General features: G+C 40.4%; 1 protein-coding gene across 2 annotated transcripts in view; it reads left to right on the forward strand.

The window, feature by feature from the left end:
- The first annotated feature begins 8,977 nt into the window (after positions 1-8,977).
- SHROOM3 (shroom family member 3) overlaps positions 8,978-12,098 on the forward strand; it is a 229,595-nt gene continuing 226,474 nt past the window's right edge. For both annotated transcript variants that reach the window (XM_078148982.1, XM_078148983.1), the window contains exon 1: positions 8,978-9,549. The gene's annotated coding sequence lies outside the window, so the exon portion shown is untranslated. The remainder of the gene's footprint in view (positions 9,550-12,098) is intronic.

Consider the following 12,098-nt stretch of genomic DNA (forward strand, 5'->3'; position numbering starts at 1 on the left):
ATCTTGTATATGTATTGTTTGTGCATAGTTGTTTATATGTTGTCCCCCACATTAGACTGTGAGATCCTTGGGACTTTTTTTGTTTTGGTTTGTTTTTTGCCTTTCTTTGTATCTTCTACACTTAGCATGATGCCTGGTTCATAGTAGACACTTAATATTTATTTATTAAGATCCTATTGATTGACTAGATAAAATTATATTAGGTTGGATCTCATCTGGAAAATTATGTTGTATTTTCAGTGATCTCAATCAAATTCCTAGTTGCCCCCTGAACCCAAACTTAATATGAATTAGATTCCTGGTTAGATGATATGGCTAGGAATGACACAAGATCATGATTTCATTAGAAAAAATTGCAAGTAACCCAAACATCAAGGAAAAGATGTATGCTTCATAATTTTAAATAGGCTAGAGGACATTTCCAGTATTGGGAAGTGGTTGAAAAGGCATTATTAAGGACATGTATGACAAGAAAAGGAGATGTGTCAATCATGGATTGAGATGATATATATAAATCACTTGGCACAGTACCTGGAACATAGTAGGTGCTATGCAAATGCTTGTTCCCTTCCTTTCCCTTTCATGAAACTGGAATGAAACATAACAGTCTGAATTCTACTTTCCTACCATCAAGAAATTAGTAGAACCAGAGAAAGGGCTTTAGCATCTACAGAGAAACTGTAGAAAGATGGGAGAGAGAGAGAGAGACAGAGAGAGAGAGAGAGAGGGGGGAGAGAGACAGAGAGAGAGAGAGAGAGAGAGAGAGAGAGACAGAAGAGAGACAGAGAGACAGAGACAGAGAGAGAGAGAGACAGAGAGAGAGACAGAGAGAGAGAGAGAGACAGAGAGACAGAGAGAGAGAGAGAGAGAGACAGAGAGGGGGGGAGAGAGACAGAGAGAGAGACAGAGAGAGAGAGAGAGAGACAGAGAGACAGAGAAGAGAGAGAGAGACAGAGAGAGAGAGAGAGAGAGACAGAGAGAGAGAGAGAGACAGAGAGAGAGACAGAGAGAGAGAGAGAGGGGGGGGGAGAGAGAGAGAGAGAGAGAGAGAGAGAGAGAGAGAGAGAGAGAGAGAGAGAGAGAGAGAGAGAGAGAGAGAGAGAGAGAGAGAGAGACAGAGAGACAGAGAGACAGAGAGACAGAGAGAGAGGGGGGGGGGAATGCCTAAGGTTTGGGGGTATTTGTCTAATGACAAATCTGAGTTTTACAAACGCTGTTGCTTAGTTGACTCTTCGTGCCCCCGTTTGGGGTTTTCTCGGCAAAGACCCTGGCGTTGTCATTTCTTCTTCTAGCTCATTTTACAGGTGAGGAAACTGAGGTAAACAAAATGAAGTGATTTGCCCAGGATCACACAGCTAATAAATGTCTGAGGCCAGATTCAAACTCAGGAAAATGAGACTTCTTGACTCTAGGCCCTGCATTCTATCCGTGTGCCACCTAGCTGCCCCATCTGTACCCATAAGGTTTAGGGGTAGAGTATTCGATTTCAACATTTCTTTCTAAGTTATTCCATTACATGCTTTTGCTTTCATTGTGTCCCCTGGCTGACAAGAGAAAGTAACCACTCAATGGGGACTCGTAAACTATTATTCTGAAAGCATATGGACCCACCTTGAACCTTGGTTAGCTAGGATGGGAGGCCCAAGTGTAAAAGGGGCTTTTCCAAGTGTTATGTTCCAAGTTAGATATGCTAGAGATCCAGCATAGGTAGCAGGCAAGGATTTCCACATTGAAATCCTAGAGTTCATGTGAAAACATTCAGGATTCTTGGTAGGAATGAGATCATCGGATCCTAGATCAAAGGCTGGAAGGGTCCTCAGAGGCCATCTACCTCCTCTCTCTTCCCCATAAGGAAAATATGGACCAGGGAGGCCAAATCCCTTGCCCAAAATCATGCCAGTAGTTAAGAGACAAAGACAGGATTTGAACAAGGCAAGGAAAGGATAAAACAGGAGTTGGGAAAGCAGGGTTTTACCCAGAAGCAAAGAAACTAAGGGTGTTGGTTCATGGCCATTGTAGGTTGACCCTGTTTTACATAATAGTGGAAGAAAGCTTGCTCTGAACTAATTTTATGTACCTTGGCTTTAAAGGATTTTTAAGGGATGGAATGTTGTTCTGACACAAGGGGCGGGACTCTCATCCTAAGCCCATTTCCGTGGACTCTACAGAGCATGCTTGGGAGCTGTTCTCTGGCTTCTTTCACATTGGTTTCACCTTATTGGGGTGGTCCAACCACCAGAGGGTGATGTAGACACATTTCTTTAGTTTCATTTGGAGAATCTGGTCTTTAACAAAGCCCAGTTAGAGGGAAAGATAGCTTTCCTGATTTGGTGCCTAAGCTTTTCTGCTGAATGGAAGACAACCAAGAACCAGGATGCCAGAGAATTAACAAAGTACCCCGTTTCATTTCAGTAGATTCCTTTTAGTTTTTAATCTGATGACTGAGAAAAAAGTCTTTATCTGGACCTAGTTTACCTACAGTCAAGAATCCCCCAGGGCCCAAGACTTCACACTGAAATCTTTCCCTCTCAATAAATTACATTTTTCATCATTCATAATGTTAAGCTTACAATGAGATACCTTCTCCAGCTTGCAGAAGCTAACCTATGTGATTATGAGATAAGGCCCCCTTTCAACCCTTACCAGGAAAATCTAGTAAATTGCAAATTCCTGGAGAGCAGGTATTCATAGCTTTTTATTTTCATGTATTCCCTAATGCCTAGCAGAGTGGAATATATTGAAAAAGAGCCCCGAATATTAATTCTAACTCTGACACTTACTAGTTTTGTGAATTTGATGTATTTTTTTTTTCTCTGAACCTGTTACCTCCTGAAGGTGGAAGGTTAAGATTTATACTGCCTTCATAGGATTACTGGGCTGTATGGGGTGTTAAGAGAAGACTAGCCCCTCTAGTGTGAGGGCTTGCTGAGCCCTTTTCAAGGCTGCTTATCCACCTTTGGTGTCCAATCAGTCGCCCACCTCTCGCCAAGAAGCTGTAGCATGAGCAGTGACCATATCCTGGTAAAAGCACCCAAGGTGAGGGTAACTAACAGTCCTCAAATCTGTCAATGAGTTAGGGTGATGTCCATCCCAAGCATGGGAAGACTTCCCCAGGCAGAATGGGCAGACGACAGCAATTTGATCCAATGACCACGAAGGTGACTGAAGCAGGTGCTGCGGAGCTCTTAGAACAGACATTGAAAATGCCAAAGTCATCCACTGTATCCCAGACCGTTGCCAGTTGTCCGGACTTTTATCCTGCCGCAAGACTTCAATGATTAGAAGAGGGAGTGAGGCTGACGATTTTGTGCAACTCTGCCTCTCTTAAATCCAATTCGTGGGCAAGTCAAAACATCACCCCATGATGTCATTGGTCCTTTTGGAAAATGAAGGATTCAAACTAATAACAACTGCGAAGAACTATAAGAATGAGAGAGCATTTATTGGTATTGCTGTTTACCTAATGAGTCCATTTAATCAATCACTATTTTTCAGAAAATTAGAAGGGGTTCCCGACTGCTATGATACCTACAAAATGCATTGAACTCTGTAAAGAAAAACCTTCTAAAATGGTTTTTTTCAAGAAATTAATATTCAAACCATCACTAATGAATAAAAACTAATATTCTATCACACAATCTAATTGAAAAACAATAGGGTTTTGTGCACCTTAATTTAAAAGCATTCTGGGATACTAGAAAAAGGAATTACTGGATTGAGAGCTGGCCTTTAAGGCAGAGAGACTAGGCCATGAGTCCTATCTCTCCATGCCCTAGGCAACTCTCTAAGACTGGTCTCTATACATATGAGATGCAGAACTTTCTGAACCTGCCAATAAAATCCAAGGTCTTCTTTTTAAAAGGTGCGGTGTACTAGGTTGTGTTTTTTTTTTTTTTTATTACAGGTCTTATTAAGTTCAAGTCTGCTACTGTCTGTATAGCATTGTTTCTGCTTGGGGGTTTCCTGGCTGAAATTTTTTCATTGCAATCCTTTTGTCATACCAAAAAACCAAAACTACTTCAAAACAAACCTTTTTAAATGTAGATTTACCAATGCTGATTTATACCAAACTGGGTACCACTCTGAATTTATCCCCTTCAAAGTCAGCCCTTCTGTTTACAGGAACCATATTCTTTGCAGGTGCTTTAAAATGATTATTGAATTCAAATTAAACATCTCCAGGTTCCCTCTTTCAGCTCCCAGTGTAATTTGAGATCAGATTAGCAAATCAAATTCTTTCCTTTCAGGAAAATAGATTTCAAAGGGTTCCGAAGAAAGATAGGTAGGAACTGGGGGGGGGGGAAGAAGGGAGTAAAATGCTTCAGGGAAAGTCAGTCCAGAGGGCATGGGAGATACACAAGAATGAAGTTCTGAATACATAAAAGGAAACAATTCCAGTGTGGAGGGAGAAATACAGTATTTGTCTGAAAAGGCTAAGGTGGATGACTAAGAAACTCACCTTTAAGTACATATAGCAAGGCATCCTGAAGGATCATGGGCCAGACACGTTAAACCACCACCATGACCACCTTCTTCACTATCTTCCCTCTGACCCTGATGTAGACAACCCAGGGCTCTGAACTTTAGACTCTGGAATAGCCAAACTTCCGTCCCATTGCCTACAGCTATCATTCTGGGCAGCAACCCCCAAGGAAATCCAATCTGGCAACTGCTGCTTTGGGGCTGCAGCCACATCTACAGAAGAACCAGAAAAGAAAGCTCTTGCCTCTAGAGACCTTGGCATTGTCAAATGCATCAATGTCTGAAACTGATATAGGATTTTATCAATGGAAATGACAGTAAAGAAGAGGCTTTACCAAATGCTTTGCTACTTCCCCCTAAGCCGTCTCAAAGAGCCATAGTCAAATCTTCAGCATGGCTAGAAATCAAGGTTTGACTTGTTGTTTTGTTGATTGTCTAGACTTAAGAAAGTGATGGAGAAAATGTTGATAATGCAGATTAAACTTAAAAGTGAGTCCCAGTACTTTTTTAAAGAGCTGGTTGTTAAACATTCACCAATATATACCTGCTTTCCATCTGACTTGATGAAACCTTCCATACGCACGCACACACACACACACACATATGTGTGTGTATATATACATATACATAAATACACACACACACACACATACAGTCTCCTCCTTTGCAATGTAAGGTCATTGAGAGCTGGGATTGTCTTACTTTTCTCTCTGTATTTCTAATACTTAGCACCCTAATTTGCATGTAGTGAGAGCCTAATAAATGTTTTATTCATTCTCTCTCATACACAAGGAGTCCCAATTGCTCTTAAACTTTTGGGACACTGTTTGTGAGTATGTGTGTAAGATGGAGCCTAAGTCCGGCAATAGAAGATGAATACAAGAATATGTCCCAATCCTATAAAAAGAGTGTGAAGAGTGCTAAAGCTCAGAATTGAAAGTTGGTGAATGAAGTTGAGGCAAAAAAAAAGGGGGGGGTGTTTTTGTTTGCTTGCTGGCTTTTAGGCTGCAATGGCAGAAAACAGCTCAAAGAAAAAAATTGGAGCTTTACTCAAGGTGGATGGGACAAGGATAACTAAGAACGGAAGGAAGAGCTGCTCTATTTTTATTTCTATCTGTTTTCCCTTCAAAGGAAAATGACTTTTATCGTGGGAATGCCAGAACAAAAATGATTTTCAGGGAATTGATGCTCAAGATAAATAGACAGCAAGAGAGCACCTGGCTGCCTCTGATGAACTCAAGTCCTGAAAGAACCAGCAGATGTGATTGCTGTTAGTGACATTTGAAATGTCATGGAAAAAACAGAAGTGCCGTAAGATTGGAGGAAGTCAAATGTTTTGTTTTTCAAAAGAGAGAAGAACATAATCTACAGATTCTAGGCCAGTAAGTTTGATTTTGATTTCTGGGAAAATTCTAGAATGTATTATTACATAGATGGTTAGGTTTTGAGAATATGTCAGTCATACTATCCTCACGGAAAAGATGGAGAGGTATGATTAGACAACAATACAGTTAGATCACTTTCAAACTGGTTAGATGGCTGGACTCAAAGGGTATTTGTTAATGGTTTTATGTCAGCTTGGTAAGTGGTCAACAGTGCAGTAATCCAGAGATCTGTGTTTGAGCCTGGAATATTTAATGTTATTATAAATGACTTCAATAAAGGCAAGTTTGCTGATGATAACATTGAATGACTAATAGGATCTTGAGAGGTTAGCACTGGGCTTGATCTAATAAGACAAAATGTAATAGGAGCACATGTAAAGTCTTGCACTTGGGTACAAAACAAATGTGAAGCATTATATTTGGTACAAAAAAAATTCTGCTTTGCAAGTATAAGAAGAGGGAGTCATGGATAGATAGCAGTTGTCCTGAAAAAGATTTGGGAGTTCTAATGGGTTGCAAATCAGTAAGAGTCAACAGGATGACAGCAAAAAAAAATGAGATTTTGGCCTGCATTAAGAGGAACATAGCTTCCAGGGATAGAGAGGTGGCAATCTTACTACACTCTGGCCTCTTCTTGCTTCATTTGGAGTACTGTGTTCAGTTCTGAATACCACAGTTTAAGACAGGCATTGCTAGACAGCATCCAGAGGAAAGCAACCAGGATGGTGAAAGGCCTCCAGTCCTTGTCATATGAAGCTCGGTTGAAGGAACTGAACATGTTTAACCTTGAAAAGACTGACAGGGGACATGCTAGCTTTCTTCAAGTATTAAAGACTGTCCCATGGGGGAGGAGCTAGACTTTGGCCCCAGAGGGAAGTAGCAGGAATGATAGGTAGAAACTGCAAAGAGGCCAGATTGGTGTGGATGTCAAGAAGAACTAACAGAGCTATTCAAAGTTGCAGTGGATTTCCTCCCGAGCTGGAGATTTCCCTGTCTCAGAGGTCTTTAAGCAGAAGCTGGATGACACTTTTTGGCTAAGTCATCACATGTTCATGCTTTGGATTGGGTGGCCACTGAAATCCCCCCCAACTTTCAAAGTCTGTGAGTCTCTGAACAGAAGTGTCTCTCTGCTAATTAGGATTGGCTTGCCCATGAGATCATTATGAAATGCCTCTTTCTGGTGAAATGTTTGGCTCTCATGATTGTTTCTATATTTTATACTTATGCTATAATTTCCCTAACCTTACATAGCATCCATGAGAACAGATAGAATGTGCACAGCACTCAGACAGCAAATACCTGAAGATATCATCATGAGTCTCCCAATTTGGACAGGGTTGGGTCACTATGTGGGACAGCTGTCATACTGGAAGGAATATGAAGTATTCCAATGAGCTAACTCCTCAGACCAGAATGAATGCTTGCCTCTGCTAGTGAGGGATTGTTATGTGCATTTTATATGGACAGCTGTGAGGAATGAATCTCAAACATCACCTTTTGTCAACGTGGAGTGTGGAAATGGAATGTTGACTGGCAGCAGCAGCAAGTGTTAGATCTGATGCTTGTAAGAAGAACAACCCTGACCCAGCTGCTCTTGAACTCTGACTTGGTAATAAGGAAGGGGATGCGATTCAATTAGCCCAAAAGAAAAAGAAAAGTATCTATATGTGGTGTAAAAAGAAGAGACGACTTTGTAAAGGACCAGTCTTTTCTCTGAGAAGGAAAAATGACCTTTAGACTGGAGAATAACAGCACAAAAATGACTAACAGGCAGCTGATACCCAAGATAAATAAGGAGATAAAAGAGAACACCTCACTGCCCTGGATGAATTCAAGTCACCTGGCTCAGTCCTAAAAGACCTGGCCAATGTGATTGCTGAACCCCTATCAGTGATATTTGACACATTTTTCTGTAAGGTTAACCACCCCCCCCACACACACTGTTTACATTATCTTTACTCCCTCAAAGGAACACATCTATTTCCAAATTACTTTTCTTAGCTATCACACATGGTAGGAATATGAATAGCCCCACAATTCAAATGGGACCTTCTGGAGGGACAGCAATTGTGATTGATAAAGAAATGGTCCTTAAATAAAGCCAGTTTCTCCTTTAAAGTGCAGTAACATTCTTGACTAAAATAATTTTTCCAACTTTGTGAATATCTTGAATAGAATCCAGCTTCCTGGGTCACTCTATTTAGGAAATAAACCTATTGTCACTTCAGTATGCTGCCTGATTTGGCATGTGCCTATGTTATTGCAATTTCTTCTTTCCCCTCCCCACTCAAATATTTCTTTGTTTTTAAACTCTCCCTTTCAACCTTCTGCAGATCACGTGAGGAGGCTATTTTTGTCCCCTATTCACATTCCAACTGTGAGCTGGTAAAACTGCATTTATTACACAAACATACATTTTCAGAGGGATTTTCGTTTTCAACTTCATTTTTCTCTGTGGATGGTATTATTTCTTTTCTCTGTATCCTTGTGGCTATGGTGACTGCTAAGTTGACCCTGGCAGTCTGGGGCAAAGACAGAACTTCAGTCAGGTGGTACTTGTTGGTCCAGATGCAAAGGATTGCACTTTCCAGGCCCCTGATGAGAGATTGAATGGATTTCTGTCCAGGATAGAGGCTTTAATTCCATTATGTCCACAAGAGTGTGCAGGTGCTACACTATTTCAGTGTTTTGAATGTCCTTTAAAAATCAGGTTTTAGTACTATGTAAACGTCGACTATAATTATTATTTTGGGATCAGACCTATAATTTGATTAGCAAAGGGAATAAAACCCTTGAGGACAAAAAAAAAAGTCAGGTTTTAGACTCGTCCAAGTCAGCGGTGCTTTCTCAAGTAAATTTCTTTGCCTCAAGACAGCGAGCGAAGCTAGGTAGAATTTTTCCCCCTTTCATTGGCTCATTTTTTTTTTATTGTCAAATCAAAGTGTTGTCTGAGGAAATATTGGCTAATCAAAAATTTAATTTATTCAGCCGCAAAGAAGCCCAAATGAAAATCACTAAGTGGGGAAGGGAGCCTGAGTACCTGGACACTCGGGGGTTAAAGCTCCGGATCTCCATTAAACGAGTCTTTGTCCTTACCTTCATTTTGATTGTTATCAAAGCGTGAGGTTTAGTTTTTCGAGAACTAAGCAACGATAGACCTGTTGCTGTTGCAAGATACAACCGACCCTCCTTACAACACCCAGTCTAGCAAATAACTTCTCCCCTGTGTCTGGGGTCCGGAACGCCCGTGAGGGGGCCCACATACCCACAGGAACAGCAGACATCGATTCGCCTCTTTTCTTTTTCTTTTTCCCCCACTTGGTTTATTTCCTTGTCCACCAGGGGTTTTGTGGCTGTCACTCAGACCAGCTGCCTATTGGCTGGTAGGAGGGCAGTAATGTGAACTGCCTTTTGCACTTGGCTCATCCGGGCAGTTGTTTGCTTGAAGGTTCAGTCCTGAGGTGCCTGGTGTTGTAAGTCACCTGTGCTTACTCATTCTCCCTGTCGGCCTCTGGTTTCCCAGTTTCCCAGGGCTGCAGGGCGTAACTAGTCCAAGGTCCCCAAACCCCCGGGTGCCCCCTCCATGTGTCTGACTCAGCCGGTGGTGTCAAGTTTCTCTGTCCAGCACGAGCTACGAGAATGAAAAGTCTCGGCTGCTTTGTCTTCCGTAGGCTTCCTTAAGGTAAGTCCATTTTTAAAGTAGCTATTTCACCGTGGCCTTAATTTCGACTTTTCTCGTGATAGAAAGAGTAAGCAGTCCTGAGGCAGCGGAGGCAGAGGGGCTGGAGAAGAGCTTGGCTCTCCGCACTTTTAATGAAAATCCCTGACTTTTTCGGACAATCGCTCTGTCACACTTAGAAAAGGAACACCTCAAGGTGTACGTATTTCAGGAAGGAGGAGTACGAAAACTCTATTAACCTTCAAAGGGGGCACTTACTGCAATCCCCTGTGATTAGAAGCGCAAAGAAAGCGTAAGGAACTTGTCTTTTAATTCATAGTGTCTAATCTGAGTCAGACATCAGATCTGTGCTAAGAATCTGAGCCTCTCTTTATAGACTATTGGTTGCATTTCCCGTTCATTTTGATCTTCTTTTCAAAGCGACATCTTGCCTTTCCTTTTCAGAAGCTTTTATGGGATGGAGCATTTTTAGGTGAATTTCAGTGTGAATTTCAATGCCGCGTGCACTGGGGGAGGAGGAAGGCGGTCACTTGGCTATTATTCTGTGTCATAGGAAGTTTGGATTCTGAATGCAGACACCTGAATTTCAGTTGCTGGCGAATGTTAAGTCAGGTTTCTGATTAAGCCTGCGCGCCACTCTGATTTCATTTCCTTGTGAGTAACTGACATACTGGACAAACCTACCCTCTCCTGCCTTTTTTCTTGGATTATTGTCTGCATGCTTGTAATTCTAGGATTCAGTAAAAGACCAAAGCTAATATTGATCTTTTATTGCCGCTCGTTTTGGAGTAATAGAAAAGAAAGGTTGTCTCAGAGATTTTAAAAAATGAAAACTTTATGTAAGCAGGTGCTAATCGCTGAACGACTCCATAGCAGCACTGAGGTGGAATATTCCCTTGTCCACTAGGTTGTTAACAAGGGCGCTCAATTTTCTGAAGTAAAGGCATTTCAACTATTTAAGTAACAAACAGGTCAGGGAAAAGCAGGTAGAGAGAGAGGGTGCCAAAAAGCGTTCAAAACCAAGACACTTAAGAGTGTCAGGTAATCTTGATGATATGTCTTCTGTACTTACGTTCATGGCCAAATTCTGGGATTTTTCCACATTAAGAGAAAAAAATCAAATTTTAGAATTAATTCCTATTTAATTTTAAATATTCAAAAATATTCAAAGCATATGTGAATGCATTAAGACCAAGGTAACATTTACAATGCTGAGGGAGTGGTGAGTACGAATTAATGAAGGAAAGTACGGCTAAAATTAAAGTCCTCCTTAACAGGCACATTGGTAGAAGTAATTTTAACTTAGTATAAAGGCTGTCATTAATGGATAGTGTATTGGGCTCAGTCAGGAAGACTTGGTTCAAAGTTTCTGCCATTTACTACCTAGGTGATTTTTTCATTGAACCTCTTTGTACCTTAAGTAGGTCATTAGGAGTTTTCTAATAAGTCACAAACTTGTTTTCCTTTTAAGTTTTGTTAGTATCTTCTGCTTTTACATCATACTGATTTATCAATATACCTCCCTCCTCACCTGCTCAGGAAGCTTTGCCTTGTAATGAAAAAACAAACAGCTTTTAAGTTCAAGAAAACCCAACCAATTCATCAACTATATCTGACCTCACACATAACATTCCACCAAAGAAGGGAACAAGCACTTATGAAGTTTCTACTGTGTGTCAGGAACTGTGCAAAGAACTTTGCCAATATCATCACAACTATGGTTCTCAAAAGGAAGGTCATTTTCTCATCTCTTATGAACCATGCTTGGTTATTAAAATTCAAGAATATTTAGTTTCATTTAAGTTGTCTTGGTTAAGTATATTGTTTTCTAGTTCTGCTTACTTTACTTTGCATTAGTTCATATAAATCTTCCTATGCTTCTCTGAATTCCTCATATAAATTTCTTTTTCATTATATCCATGTGGCACAGATTGCTTAAACATTCTCAGGTTGATGGGCATGCACTTTGTTTCTACTTCTTTGTTAAAACCAAAAATCACATTGTGAATGTTTTGTTATATGTGAGATCTAAGTCAAAGTTATAAACATTTTAGTCGCTTTTTTTTGCATTATTCCAAATTGTTTTCCAGAATAGTTGGACCAATTCAGAACTCCACTAATAGTGGATCAACATGCTCATTTTCTTCTGACCTCCCCTTCTCATCTTTTGTCATCTTTGAAAATTTTCTCAGTGTGAGGAGAAAACTAAGAGTTGTTTTGATTTGCATTCCTCTCATTAGTGCATTAAAAGTAACCTTTATATGATCGTTAATAGTTTGCAATTCTTCTTTAGAAAACCCTTTATTCATTTCCTATGAGAACTATTCATTATCTATAAGGAATTTGTTGATTCCCTATATATCTGGGATATTATGAGGGAAAAATAATATGAAGAATTTCCCCTTTAGTACAGTTTCCTTTCTTAGCAGCACTGGTTTTGTTCCTGTTGAATCAATTTCATGTCACTGAAATTTATTTCAATTTGTGTCACATACCTTCTCCCTTGTGACCAAAGAATATTCTGGAGTCAGGAGGACCTGAATTCAAATAGG

This window comes from Phascolarctos cinereus, unplaced genomic scaffold (assembly GCF_003287225.1).
Source record: "Phascolarctos cinereus isolate Bilbo 61053 unplaced genomic scaffold, phaCin_HiC Scaffold_9;HRSCAF=440, whole genome shotgun sequence".
In the NCBI taxonomy this organism is placed as follows: domain Eukaryota; kingdom Metazoa; phylum Chordata; class Mammalia; order Diprotodontia; family Phascolarctidae; genus Phascolarctos; species Phascolarctos cinereus.